The sequence below is a fragment of the Haliaeetus albicilla genome, chromosome W (genome assembly GCF_947461875.1).
Source record: "Haliaeetus albicilla chromosome W, bHalAlb1.1, whole genome shotgun sequence".
NCBI classification, from domain to species: domain Eukaryota; kingdom Metazoa; phylum Chordata; class Aves; order Accipitriformes; family Accipitridae; genus Haliaeetus; species Haliaeetus albicilla.
In genome coordinates this window covers 17,317,042-17,331,073 of record NC_091515.1, presented here as the reverse complement: position 1 = coordinate 17,331,073, position 14,032 = coordinate 17,317,042, and the positions used below count along the sequence as shown (strand labels likewise).

General features: G+C 47.4%; 1 long non-coding RNA gene across 1 annotated transcript in view; it reads right to left on the bottom strand.

Moving 5' to 3' along the window:
• The window catches only part of LOC138683504 (uncharacterized), a 612,710-nt gene extending 599,079 nt beyond the window's left edge, over positions 1 to 13,631 (bottom strand). Inside the window, exon 1 of the long non-coding RNA XR_011323012.1 lies at positions 13,473 to 13,631. This is a non-coding gene — a long non-coding RNA (uncharacterized lncRNA). The remainder of the gene's footprint in view (positions 1 to 13,472) is intronic.
• Positions 13,632 to 14,032: the final 401 nt, after the last annotated feature.

Genomic DNA, 14,032 nt, shown 5'->3' with positions numbered 1-14,032 from the left:
GTATTGAGTTTGCGTGGCAAGGTTTTGGTACCGGGGGTGCTACAGGAACGGCTTCTGTGAGAAGATGCCAGAAGCTTCCCCCATGTCTGACAGAGCCAATGCCAGCCAGCTCCAACTTGGACCCGCCGCTGGCCAAGGCCGAGACAATCAGTGACAGTGGTAGCACCTCTGTGATAACATATTTAAGAAGGGGAAAAAACTGCTGCGCAACAGCAGCCGGAGGAGAGGAGTGAGAATATGTGAGAGAAACAACCCCGCAGACACCAAGGTCAGTGAAGAAGGAGGGGGAGGAGGTGCTCCAGGCACTGTGTTACAGAGGCATGCACAATCAAATCCAACAGGTGTTAAAACTCAGATTTATTCTTCAGTAAAAAGTTAGTTAGAACTCCCATAACATTTGTAAACCACAGGCTCAATGATGTAAGGGGAATTAGTACTACACAGCCGACTTAAGAATTCTTAAGATTTAAAATTATGACTCAAAATGCGCATACCACTCACCTAAAAGATGAGGGCTCTCAACCTCGAGGAGTTACCTAGGGCAGCATCCTGACCCAAGGGGAGAGTCCCTGACTGCAGACTTGCTGCTCCGAGGAGGACTGATTCCAAAATGTCCTCTGGCAGGACCCCATTTATACCCTTGTCGAATCTGATCTGTGGTCATTTTAATCCCTATTGGCCAAAAGGTCACCTCAGTGTACCTGGTGCATCTCAATTGGTCAGTTCATTTTTCAACCTGCGGCCTCTAGGGTTTGTTATTTTTTTTCCTCTCCTCCCTGCCTGGAGAAGTTTCGTTTCCTGTTGTGTGTGTGGGGGTGTACTGCCACTCACTGGAGCAGAGATTTCCCTGCCGCCCGTGGTGAAGACCATGGTGAGGCAGGCTGTCCCCCCCGCAGCCCATGGAGGTCCATGGTGGAGTAGATATCCAGCTGCAGCCCGTGGAGGACCCCTCCATATAAACTGCCTTTATCTTGACCCACGAGTTCTTTTCCATCTTATTTTCTTCCCCTGTCCTGCTGAGGAGGGGGAGTGATAGAGCAGCTTGGTGGGCACCTGGCATCCAGCCAAGGTCAACCCACCACAATTAGATATACATACTTCTATATTTTATCACTTTCTTAAGATACAAGAGTGTGTAGCATGTTACTTGGCCTATGGGTCATGCACTGTCCCAACACTTGCTCTATCCTTGAAAGTATATAGTAGTAGAACAATTTATAACGATGGTTGGAAGTGAATTAAGTAGAGCAGCAGTATCACTCATGGTTTTTTCCAGCTGTGATGTATGGGAGTGTTTGTAAATTAATATAAGTATTTCCTATGTGTCGTGGTTTAACCCCAGCCAGCAACTAAGCACCACGCAGCCGCTCACTCACTCCCCCCCCACCCAGTGGGATGGGGGAGAAAATCGGGAAAAGAAGTAAAACTCGTGGGTTGAGATAAGAACAGTTTAATAGAACTGCTCGATTTTCCCAGAGGCTGGTGCATGATAGGGGATGTGATACACCCACTCAATGCCATGCTCTTTGGCCCAGGTGTCTATGAGGTTGTTTCGGAAATGAGTCCCATTGTCTGACTCAATTCTTTCTGGGGTGCCGTGTCGCCACAAGACCTGCTTCTCAAGGCCTAGGATAGTGTTCCGGGCAGTGGCATGGGCCACGGGATATGTTTCCAGCCATCCGGTGGTTGCTTCCACCATTGTAAGCACATAGCGCTTGCCTTGGCGGGTTCGTGGGAGTGTGATGTAGTCAATCTGCCAGGCTTCCCCATATCTATATTTCAGCCATCGCCCTCCATACCACAGGGGCTTTAACCGCTTGGCTTGCTTAATTGCAGCACATGTTTCACATTCATGGATAACCTGCGCGATAGTGTCCATGGTCAGGTCCACCCCTCGATCACGAGCCCATCTATATGTTGCATCTCTTCCCTGATGGCCTGAGGTATCATGGGCCCACAGAGCCATAAATAGCTCACCCTTATGTTGCCAGTCCAGGTCCACCTGAGCCACTTCAATCTTGGCAGCCTGATCCACCTGTTGGTTGTTTTGATGTTCTTCAGTGGCCTGACCCTTGGGTACGTGACCATCTACATGATGTACTTTTACCACTACCTTCTCTATCCGAACAGCAATATCTTGCCACAGTGTGGCAGCCCAAATGGGTTTACCTCTGCGCTGCCAGTTGCTCTGCTTCCATTGCTGTAACCACCCCCACAGGGCATTTGCCACCATCCATGAGTCAGTATAGAGATAGAGCACTGGCCACTTTTCTCTTTCAGCAATATCTAACGCTAGCTGGATGGCTTTCACCTCTGCAAACTGACTCGATTCACCTTCTCCTTCAGCAGTTTCTGCAACTTGTCGTGTAGGACTCCATACAGCAGCTTTCCACCTCCGATGCTTTCCCACAATGCGACAGGATCCATCAGTGAACAGGGCATATTGCCTCTCATTTTCTGGCAGTTTATTATACAGCGGGGCTTCTTCAGCACATGCCACCTCCTCCTCTGGCGACATTCCAAAATCTTTGCCTTCTGGCCAGTCCGTGATCACTTCTAAAATTCCTGGGCAACTGGGGTTTCCTATGCGAGCCCGTTGTGTGATCAGTGCGATCCACTTACTCCACATGGCGTCAGTCGCGTGATGTGTAGAGGAGACCCTCCCTTTGAACATCCAGCCCAGCACTGGCAGTCAGGGTGCTAAGAGGAGCTGTGTTTCAGTACCAACCACTTCTGAGGCGGCTCGAACTCCTTCATATGCTGCCAATATCTCTTTTTCAGTTGGAGTATAGCGAGCCTCGGATCCTCAATATCCTCGACTCCAGAACCCCGACTGCGAGTGGGATGGGGTACAAAATCAGGAAAAGAAGTAAAACTCGTGGGTTGAGATAAGAACGGTTTAATAGAACAGAAAAGAAGAAACTAATAATGATAATGATAACACTAATGAAATTACAACAGTAGTAATAAAAGGATTGAAATGTACAAATGATGCGCAGGGCAATTGCTCACCACCCGCCGACCGACACCCAGCCAGTCCCCGAGCGGTGATTCCCTGCCCCCCCACTTCCCCGTTCCTAAACTAGATGGGACGTCACATGGTATGGAATACCCTGTTGGCCAGTTTGGGTCAGGTGCCCTGGCTGGGCATGAGAAGCTGAAAAATCCTTGACTGTAGTCTAAACACTACTGAGCAACAACTGAAAACATCAGTGTTATCAACATTCTTCACATACTGAACTCAAAACATAGCACTGTACCAGCTACTAGGAAGACAGTTAACTCTATCCCAGCTGAAACCAGGACACTATGAAAGAAGCAACAAGCTTACCATTCTGGCAGCCCAATCATCAGTTACACTAAAGCTGTTTTATACTTCTCTGGCACTACTAGGGATGTTGTCCTGGTTTCAGCTGGGATAGAGTTAATTTTCTTTCTAGTAGCTGGTATAGTGTTATGTTTTGGATTCAGTATGAGAAGAATGTTGATAACACACTGATGTTTTCAGTTGTTATAAAGCAGTGTTTATACTAAGTCAAGGATTTTTCAGCTTCTCATGCCCAGCCAGCAAGAAGGCTGGAGGGGCACAAGAAGTTAGGAGGGGACACAGCCAGGACAGCTGGCCCAAAGTGGCCAACGGGGTATTCCATACCATGTGATGTCAGATCTAGTATATAAACTGGGCGGAGTTGTCCTGGGGGCAGATTGCTGCTCGGGAACTAACTGGGCATTGGTTAGCAAGTGGTGAGGAATTGCATTGTGCATCACTTGTTTTGTATATTCGAATCCTCTTGTTATTATTGTCATTTTATTATTGTTATTATTATCATTATTATTTTCTTCCATTCTGTTCTATTAAACTGTTCTTATCTCAACCCATGAGTTTTACTTTTTGTTTTTCCCAATTCTTTCCCCCATCCCACTGGGTTGGGGGGAATGAGCGAGCGGATGGGTGGTGCTTAGTTGCTGGTTGGGGTTAAACCATGACAGATATTAAAGAGAGCAAAGAATGTCTCAGAATATCTCCTCCACTGTTAGCCATGGCTAGCATTAAGGGAGCCAATTTGAATCCCTGATACTGGGGATTGGGGTACAACTATTCTGTGCTTTTTGAGGCAAGTAAAGTACAATGTAGAAGTCCTCTTATTTTTTTCCCTTTGTTATGTGTACCTATTTTAATTTATTAGCTCCATGAGGCAGAGGCATTTTGTAAAGCAGTTGCCCAACATGGAAATTCAGCATAGGCAATCATCTCTAAACAATTCAAAAAGCCCTCTCTTCTGCCTTCAACTTTTTTTTCTGCAGATTCTCCAGTGGTGTAAAATCAAGCAACAGCTTCTAAAAAGCCAAAGAATTCATTATCTGCCTCTCCTAGACTGATATGAACTGTGGTTTTGTGGGTATAAAATTTGCGTCATGCTTCTCACCGTGATTTCTGTGAGCTTGATTCTCCTTCCAGTCAAGCCAATGGGAATGCCAGATGCCCACCAAAGATGCTCTATCACTCCCCCTCCTCAACTCCACAGAGGAGAGAAAATATGATGAAAGGCTCTGGGTCGAGATAAGGAAAGGGAGAGATCACTCACCAATTACCATCACAGGTAAAACAGACTAGACTTGGGGAAAATTAACTTAATTTATTACCAACCAATTCAGAGCAGGATAATGAGAAATAAAACCATATCTTAAACCACCTTCCCCCCACTCATGCCTTCTTCCTGGGCTCAACTTCACTCCTGATTTTCTCTAACTCCTCCCCCTTGAGTGGTGCAGGGGGATGGGGAATGGGGGTTGTAGTCAATTCATCACATGTTGTCTCCGCTGCTCTTTCCTCCTCACACTCTTCCCCTGCTCCAGCATGAGGTCCCTCCCATGGGAAACAGTCCTCCACGAACTGCTCCAATGTGGGTCCTTCCCACGGGCTGCAGTTCTTCATAAACTGCTCCAGCATGGGTCCTTTCCACAGGGTGCAGTCCTTCAGGAACAGACTGCTCCAGGGTGGGTTGTAGGGCAAGGCTTGAAGGAATCAGACAGGACGGCGGGTACTGCTCCGTTGTTAGAAGGGGATGTGCTGGAACTTGTAGGCTATAAACCTTGGAAGGCCTGATAAGGGAAACAGAGAGGCGCCGATGTGGTGGAGAATTACTGACCCGTGAGTCATGCTCGATAAAGGGCTGGAACTTAGAGTCTTTTGCAAAAGGAGCTTAGTTGCTAACAGTCCAATTGCTAAAGTTTAAGTAGCTACCAATTAGCGCGCGCTGATAAGAACTTTGAAGCATAACAACCAATCAGTTTAAAAAACGCGTCTTCTAATTTCCTATATAATTGAGTGTTATATGCAATAAAACGACTCTCTGCTTGCATCAAGCTGTGTCCCATCTCTCAATTGCGGCAGTGGGTCCCCCGTGGGGTCACAAGTCCTGCCAGAAATCCGGCTCCAGCATGGGCTCCTCTCCACAGGGTCACAGGTCCTGCCAGGAGCCTGCTCCAGTGCGGGCTCTCCATGGGGTCACAACCTCCTTCAGGCATCCACCTACTCCAGCGTGGGCTCCTCCACAGGCTGCAGGTGGATATCTACTCCACCGAGCCTGCCTCACTATGGTCTTCACCATGGGCTGCAGAGAAATCTCTCTCTGGCACCTGGAGCACCTCCTCCCTCTCCTTCTTCGCTGACCTTGGTGTCTGCAGAGTTGTTTCTCTCACATGTTCTCACTCCTCTCTCCCAGCCATTGTTGCGCAGCTGTAGAGAAATTCCATGCGGGGACGGACAACAGGACACCAATATGATGATCAAAGTCACCAGTTTATTGAGCCTAGCTGATCTTTCTTATACAATTCTCTAAGTTCCTAAGAAGCTTTGATTGGCTGCTGCATGCAAGCATTTAGTGTCCACGCGCACAAGCATAAAATGTGATTGGTTATATCGACACTGTACACGCGTATAAACATAAGATATAGTTGGTTATACTAACTCTGTACACGCGCATAAACATAGGACATAATTGGCTATATTAACTAAAACATGCGAAACTTGTCTCAGTCTAATTGGTCAAGATAAACTGCTGAATTGAGGTTGTTTGTGCCAAGTTCCCTTTATCGTGGAATGTGCACCTGTGTTTTTCTAATTGGGATCTTTCTTTTTCTGTCTTCTTGTTTATTCTGTTCAAGGCCTTCTAAAGGCGTCTGGAATGCTCTTGCGACCATGAGCTACTTTCAGGCCCAGTCACTAAGTTCCATATAATTGACTCCTACACGCAGCAGTTTTTTCTCCCTTCTTAAATATGTTATCTCAGAGGTGCTACCATCATCACTGATTGGCTCAGCCTTAGCCAGAGGCAGATCTGCCTTGGAGCTGCCTGACATTGGCTCTATCAGACATGGGGGAAGCTTCTGGCAGCTTCTCACAGAAGCCACCCCTGTAGCTCCCCCCCTGCTACCAAAACCTTTCAACGCAAACCCAATACAAATACCAGCGTCAGCAGGGCAGAACTGGTCCAGGAGTCATGAATATCCTTCATCTAACAAAGGAGTCTGAGCACTGTTCTTTCCAGTGCTGGAGTAGGCAATGCAATTACTGGGGCAGTTTGTGGGAACCACCAGAACTCACATGTCTTTCTGTTCTCCATTCCAAAATGGAGAGAGCAAAATTTCCAGTGGAAATTTTAGACCAATTAAACAAACACAAGGACGGAGTAGTTAAACTTTGGGGCTGAGTATAAACATACTTGTTTTGTTCTAAATGTTTTAAGAATGAAAATGAGGGGTCCCACCTCTCCCTGTCTTGAAAAGGTGTATGACTAATGTGAAAAAAGTTTTTGAAGCAGAGCAGGAAAAAGTGTGCCCTCTGTTTTTGGAATACTTTTTTGGTACTTTTGAAGAAGTGAAAGCTTTCCTTGGAGAAAACACTTTGCCTCCTGTAATGTATGCCTGATGGGAGCAGGGAGGAAAAGGCTTCCCTTTTCAAAAGCAAACTGGATGAAAAAGCATAAAATTCAAGGAGAGAAATGAAGCAAAACTTTGAATGGAAGAAATAGTCCTATTTCTGCAGGGGTTTTTTGTTATCACAGTTTACTGGCAAGTCTCAGAATCAAGAACATCATATCGTGTTAGGCTGAAGGAATCTCAAAATATAACTGAGAGTCAATAACTCAGTATCCACGAGATATAAAGGTTAAGGTGAATCATAGTCTTCAACCACATTATGAAACACTTCCATTCAAAAAGGACACCAAAGCCATTGGCTTTCTCCAGCAAACATTATATAATGTGTAAAATAACAGACCAAACATCTTGGGGAGATGTTGTGGAGGATCCACAGGGGACATCACACACAGACCAATGTGATCAAGTGAAGTCCATTTACTACAATGTTTGACACGGTTATATACCTTATGCGCTTGTGCACGCGCCTTATACAATACTCTAATTGGTACAATACCCCGGTTCACGCGACACTATCTTATCCTCTATTGGCCGTGCAAGCTTCTTCACGAGGTGTCCAGCAGTTACTTATCTCATTCTTCGGCATCCAGGAGTTGTTTGTCAGGCTCTTCTTATCTTCCTTTTTCCCAGCGTACAAGGACACAGCATCCTTGTCCGCTCCAGCACTTTGTAAACTTATGCTTCGTTCCCACCTAACGGCTGGATTGCTCACATGCCCTCACCCAGCCAAGAAATCCTCAACAATTCCCCCTTTTTGTTTTTGAATAATCCAGGTTTGCTTAATAACTTGGGATGCCATTTTTTCTTAACAAGCTGAACAAGGTAAAATTATTACAATAGCTAAAATCACAATAACTACAATAATGCCCATAATTCTTTGAGCCAACCCATTACCCCTAATGACCCAGACCATGAGGACTATGAGGAAGATGAACCATCCATACATTCTTGTGTCATCTTGCTCCGCAAACTCAGCCCAGCAATCGGTAGGTGCCAGCTTTCCATGGGCGTCCCCACAGAGGCAACGATGGCCTTACCATACACCAGCCCGATGCTCTTTGGAAAATCCTGGTATTTATACATTTGCAGAGGAACGGGTTTTGGCACACGTGGCCAGCGGGTGCCAAAAGTCCGCCTCGGTTGCAATCTATGACGCATGCGCTCGCTGGTCAGGCGCGCTGCACGAGTCATAGCCATCTTGTCTATTGGTTCATGGGCTTTATGATGCGGTTGCGATGCACAGAGAATCTTGACCTGTTATGTTAACCAAGGTGACCTATACATTAGTTTTCGGCTGAGGTGGTATTCATATTGCCACACCATCTGTGATGCTCCAGATGATGATGATCGTAGAAATCGAACAGGAGTCCGTTGTGGGCCTGTATCTGTGGAAACACAATCAACCTCATTCCCAGGTTATTAATGGAAATAGACCTTACCCCTAATTTTGGCTTTAACTAACTTTTACGTTTACCCCACACTGTCTTCCTGTAATCACACTATGTTTAATCAAATTATGCTTAACACACTTTTTACCTAATGCAAGTTCTATATACAATAAGGCACGCTGTTCTAAGTCTTCTGCAAGCGATAAATCCTTATAATGCTCTAACCAAAAAACCTCTCTGAAGGACTCAATGTCCGCTAGTCCTCTAAAGTGTAATACTCTATTAGTCAGAATCTGTCTGATCAGTGGCTCCAGCACCCGCCGGTGCCATGCCAGTTGCCGTTGGGACGATTCCGGGTCCAGCATCAGTGCGAAGCCATGGCTTGACCCACTTGGCTGGGATCCAGCGAATGCCTCGATCTGTAAGCAAACACATATACCCTCTCCCAGTAAGTTTTACTTCTGCAGGTCCGCACCATTGCCTGGACTCTGGGTCCTTATACATTACCATGATTCCTGTACTTTGTTGCATCCTTTCCGCCTGTAAAAGAGCATGATGCACTACCATCGGTGGGTCTTTGTGATCACCTGTCAATCTAAGATAATTTAGCACAAATAAGGCTTTGGCCAATCGCTCCTCTGGAAGTAAGCCCTGGGTTCCCCCCTTTTGTCTTTGCAGCATGCTCTTTAGGGTCTGGTTGGCCCGTTCAACAATAGCCTGTCCTGTGGGAAGATGTGGAATACCCGTACCATGGTGAATTCCCCACAAATTACAAAATCGAGCAAATTGTGTAGAACCATAGGCCGGGCCGTTGTCCATCTTAATTTCTTTAGGCACACCCAGCACTGCAAAAGAAGCGTGAAGATGTCGTTCAACATGTAAGGCCTTTTCTCCAGTTTGTGCCGTGGCCCACATGGCAGCAGGATAGGTATCAATACACACATGCACATAACGCTTTGCACCAAACCACATGACATGGGTGACATCCATTTGCCACAACTGCAATGGCAAGAGACCTCCTGGGTTAACCCCACAGCCCAAGCCCAGCCCTTCCTTTTGACAATCGGGGCATGCTTTAACGATACCTTGGGCATCAGTGAGTGGTAAGTCAAATTGCTTTGCTAACATCCTAGCGGGTTGGTGCAAGAACGCATGTGATTGCCGTGCTTGTTGAAAGCTATTCCCTGGAGGAGGCTCCCATGCCGCTGCAACCAATTGGTCAGCTCTGCCATTTCCCGTTTCTCATCTGCACGTGCGCTCGTACCCAAGAGTTCTACCAGAGGGGCCATATCGTCATTAGTGATACCGCAAAGATTCCGCACCCACTGGATATCTCCCACAAGCTTCTGGACATCATGCACCGTTGAAATTTCTGATGTTATTTGAACCTTCTGAGGTTTAACCTTGCTAGCATCTATGTGCTACCCCAAATACTTCCAAGGTGCTGCCTTTTGCACCTTTTCAGGAGCAATTATTACTCCGCGATGGCTTAAGATGTCCTGCAATTGAGTTAAAATTTCATCCTGTGGCAAGTTCCTTCCCGCTATCAAAATGTCATCCATATAATGATAAATAATCAGCTGAGGAAACTGCTTTCTTACAGGCTCTAATGCCCAGGCCACATACACCTGACACATCGTGGGGGAATTGCGCATTCATTGCGGTAACATGACCCAATGGTATCTCTTATAGGGCTCTGCCTTGTTAATCGACGGTACCGAAAAGGCGAACCGTTCAGCGTCATCTGGGTGCAAGGGAATGGTGAAAAAACAATCCTTTAGATCTATAATTAACAAATCCCATTCTTCTGGAAGCATAACTGGAGATGGCAAACCCGGCTGCAGGGCTCCCATACTGTGCATCACTGCATTCACAGCTCTGAGATCATGTAACAGTCTCCATTTCCCACTTTTCTTGGGAATGGTAAATATTGGTGTATTCCATGGACTAGTAGAAGGAACAACATGTCCCGCTCTCAATTGGTCCTCAACTAACTCTTGTATTTTTAGCAGCCTTTCAGAATTTAGCGGCTACTGATCAATCCAAACAGGCTCATCTGTTTTCCAGCTAATTTTCAGGATTGGCTGCCCCTCAGTGACCGCTCCTAAAAAGGATGGGTCACTAACATTGCCTTCATTTGGCTCAATAAATCATGGCCTATGAGGCCAAACAATTCAGTTGGGGTAGCCATGACATACGGACGTGTCATAATGTGCTCACCGTTGGGGAACACAAATGGGTAATGGGTAGCTGACTTACTAAGGTGGCTTGTGTGCCCCCTATCCCTGCAATGCCAAAATTTGGATTGATCAGTGGCCACGATGGAGGCCAAATATATATCGTGAAATAATCGTAACATCAGCTCCTGTATCGAATGTCATCGGTTTCTTGACGATAACTCCATCAGGCCCTTCCAATTGCACTACCTTTTCTGGTTTACCTTTTGTTATGTCCATGGCAAAATATACCTGCAGTTTCCCTGTGGAGCCGAATCCACCATCTCCACGTTGTACTTCACCTGGGTTCGGAACACACGACCTGAATGGAACTAATTGTGCTATTCTGGTACCTTTAGGAATAGGAACAGGAGGAATTAAAACATGAATCATAATTTTCACAGTCCCACAATAGTCTGCATCAATAAGCCCTGGGACTACCAAAATTCCTTTTAGAGCTGTTGAAGATCGTCCCATTAAAAATGCACTAAGCCCGAACCCCAATGGTCCCTTTATGTTGCTATCCACCAAGTGTACCCCTGCATCCATCAACGTAATGTCTACTGCGGTTTCTACATCCACTCCGGAGCTTCCTGCAGTGGCGGATCTGGTGGTTGCGAGGCTGCCTGAGGGCTGGCAGCCCAAGCCCCTTGCATTTGTGTCGTCACGCGAGGGGCCTTCGCGGTCGGTGTAAAGTTTCCCTTCTTCCTGTATTCTTGGTGGTATGGTTATCTTTCTTACAGTTGTTGCAGCACTTATTGTTAGCAGAAGCTGTACATTTGCTCCTAATGTGGCCACGTTTGCCACAGTTAAAACACTTGACCAAGGGTGTCTTACTGGCCTTATGCATCTTTATTGCTTCTTGTAGAGCTGCGGCAACATAGGCTACTTTCTGTGAGTCCACTGATCGATTCATGTCTTCTATCATATCAACGACGTCTGCATTTTTCGGCAAATTACACAATGCTTTGCGTGTCTTTTCAGTAGCATTTTCAAAAGTGAGCATTTTGAACATGTTTTCTTTTATGCCCTCGTTCATGTCAGGGTGATCATAGATTGCCCTATGCAGTCTATTAATAAACTGTGTGAAAGGTTCGTTAGGCTCCTGTTTCACCTGAGTAAAAGTATGGCTTCGCATTTTGTCTGGTATAGTAAGAAAAGCTTGATACGCCAACATCTGTGATAGATGATGAACCTCAGTGATACATTGTACCTGGGCGTTCCCTGATGCGAAGGGTCCAGTACCCATCAGCATCTGCGTGGTTACTCCCCATAAGGGATCTGTTTGTTGTCGTGGTGTTGCTTGTTCCCGATCACAGAGCGTCTCCCACTGTCGGAAAAACACTAACATTTGGGAGGGCTCCAAAACCAAATGTGCTATCTGTTTAATATCTTGAGGTATCAGCGTATCAGCAGAAAAAATGAATTGCAGTATTTGGTGAGCTAACGCAGATTTGATTCCGTACTGACTCACAGCATTCTTTAATTTCTCAATGACCTTCCAGTCAAACGCCTCCCATTTTTTCTGTCCATTTGGTGCAATAACTGGGAATGCTTGGAGCATAGTCCCTTCTTTTATTACTCCCCTCCAATGTCTCTGCCTTTCTTCTGCAGCGGCTTCTGCAGCGGCTATTGCAGGCGACTCCGCGTCTATCGCGGGCGCAGTTGGTTTCACCGTCTCTGGTTCCGAGAGGCGGGATGGATTAAAGGGCGGTGGCGGGGGCGCGGATGGTTCTGCCCGGGGGCCGGCCGTGGCCGGCTGGCGGCGGCCACTCCATGGCCGGCTGACACGCGCCGCTGCAAGTGGGCAGAGGGGGTGGCGGAAAGGGAGAGGAGGAGGGAGGGGGAGGGAGGGGAGGGGCCGGAGAGGGCGGTGAGAAGGGGGCGGGAGGGGGTGGTGGAGGAGGCGGGAGGGGAGGGGCCGAGGGCAGGGCCGAGGGAGGTGCCGGAGGGGCTGGGGGAGGTGCTGGAGGGGGTGGTGAGAAGGGGGGAAGAGGGAGCGGGACTGGTATACGGCCAGAATCTTCGTTCTCTTGCCTTCTCGATTCATCCTTTCGGGAGGATGAACGTTTCTCCCTCATTTCTGGTTCTTCCGACCGTACTGTCAGTTTTTGTAATTGGTTCACCACCTCCCTCAGGAGCTCTTCCGACCGTACTGTCAGTTTTTGTAATTGGTTCACCACCTCCCTCAGCTCTTCCATCGCACTACCCGATGGAGATGGTTCCCTCTCCCCCGCAATCTGTTTATCCGCATTAGTCACCCCCGAGTCTGTCGGCTTCAGATCTGTCGGGCGACAATCGGCCCCCCCTAATTCCCCTGTTTCTTGCGGAGTAACAGACGGGGGAATTTTTTCGGCACCAGCGGCCTGGCTGGGTATAGGCAAAGGCTGTGTCTGTGCAGGCGTCTTAGCGTTAACGGAGATGGATGTTGGGGGGGTAGAGATAGTTGTGTAGAGAATGTCCCCCTAACTGCAGCGGGGTAGGCTGACGCGGCAGCCATGGAGGCAGCAGAGGGGGTCACTGCCGTGCAGAGAGCGGCGGCTGCCTGCCGGTCCGCTGTCATTGTCTCCAGCATGTCTTGAATTACCTTCCAGTGCTCTGCGTATTTTTTTATCTCCTTTACCTTATCCCCCCTGCAGCTAATAGCGTCCCACAGCGCCTTGCCTATATTATCCCAGGTCGCTTCTTCAAATGCAATATTTATACTAGGGATAAGTTCTTTCTTCCAGGCCCATAAAAGCAACCCCTTTAACACAGAATTATCGAATTTCAGTCCTCTCTCAGAGAGAAGATAACGAAGGAGCTTTAGGACTGCTTCCTGCCTTTTGTCCAACTGCATCTCCTTCTCCAACCGCTCACCTGATCAGGGCGAGATTCAAGCTTTTGCACGTCTCCTTGTTTTCCCAGCTCAGGGCAAGATTCAAACTTATGCGCGTCCCAGCTCAGCTGAAGCTCATGTCGTTCTTCCCAGCTTAGCTGAAGCTCATGCCATCCTGCCGGGGCAGCAGGAACAGTCTCAGCCAGCTCCTCCGCTCCCTCGTCGGTTCAGCTGCACCAGAAATTCTCGTAGAGACGATAAAGTGCTGATCTGAGGGTCCCTGTTCGGGCACCAAATGTTGCGGAGGATCCACAGCGGACATCACACACAGACCAATGTGATCAAGTGAAGTCCATTTTCTACAATGTTTGACACAGTTATATACCTTATGCGCTTGTGCACGCGCCTTATACAATACTCTAATTGGTACAATACCCCGGTTCACGCGACACTATCTTATTCTCTATTGGCTGTGCAAGCTTCTTCACGAGGTGTCCAGCAGTTACTTATCTCATTCTTCGGCATCCAGGAGTTGTTTGTCAGGCTCTTCTTATCTTCCTTTTTCCCAGCGTACAAGGACACAGCGTCCTTGTCCGCTCCAGCACTTTGTAAACTTATGCTTCGTTCCCACCTAACGGCTGGATTGCTCACATGCCCTCACCCAGCCA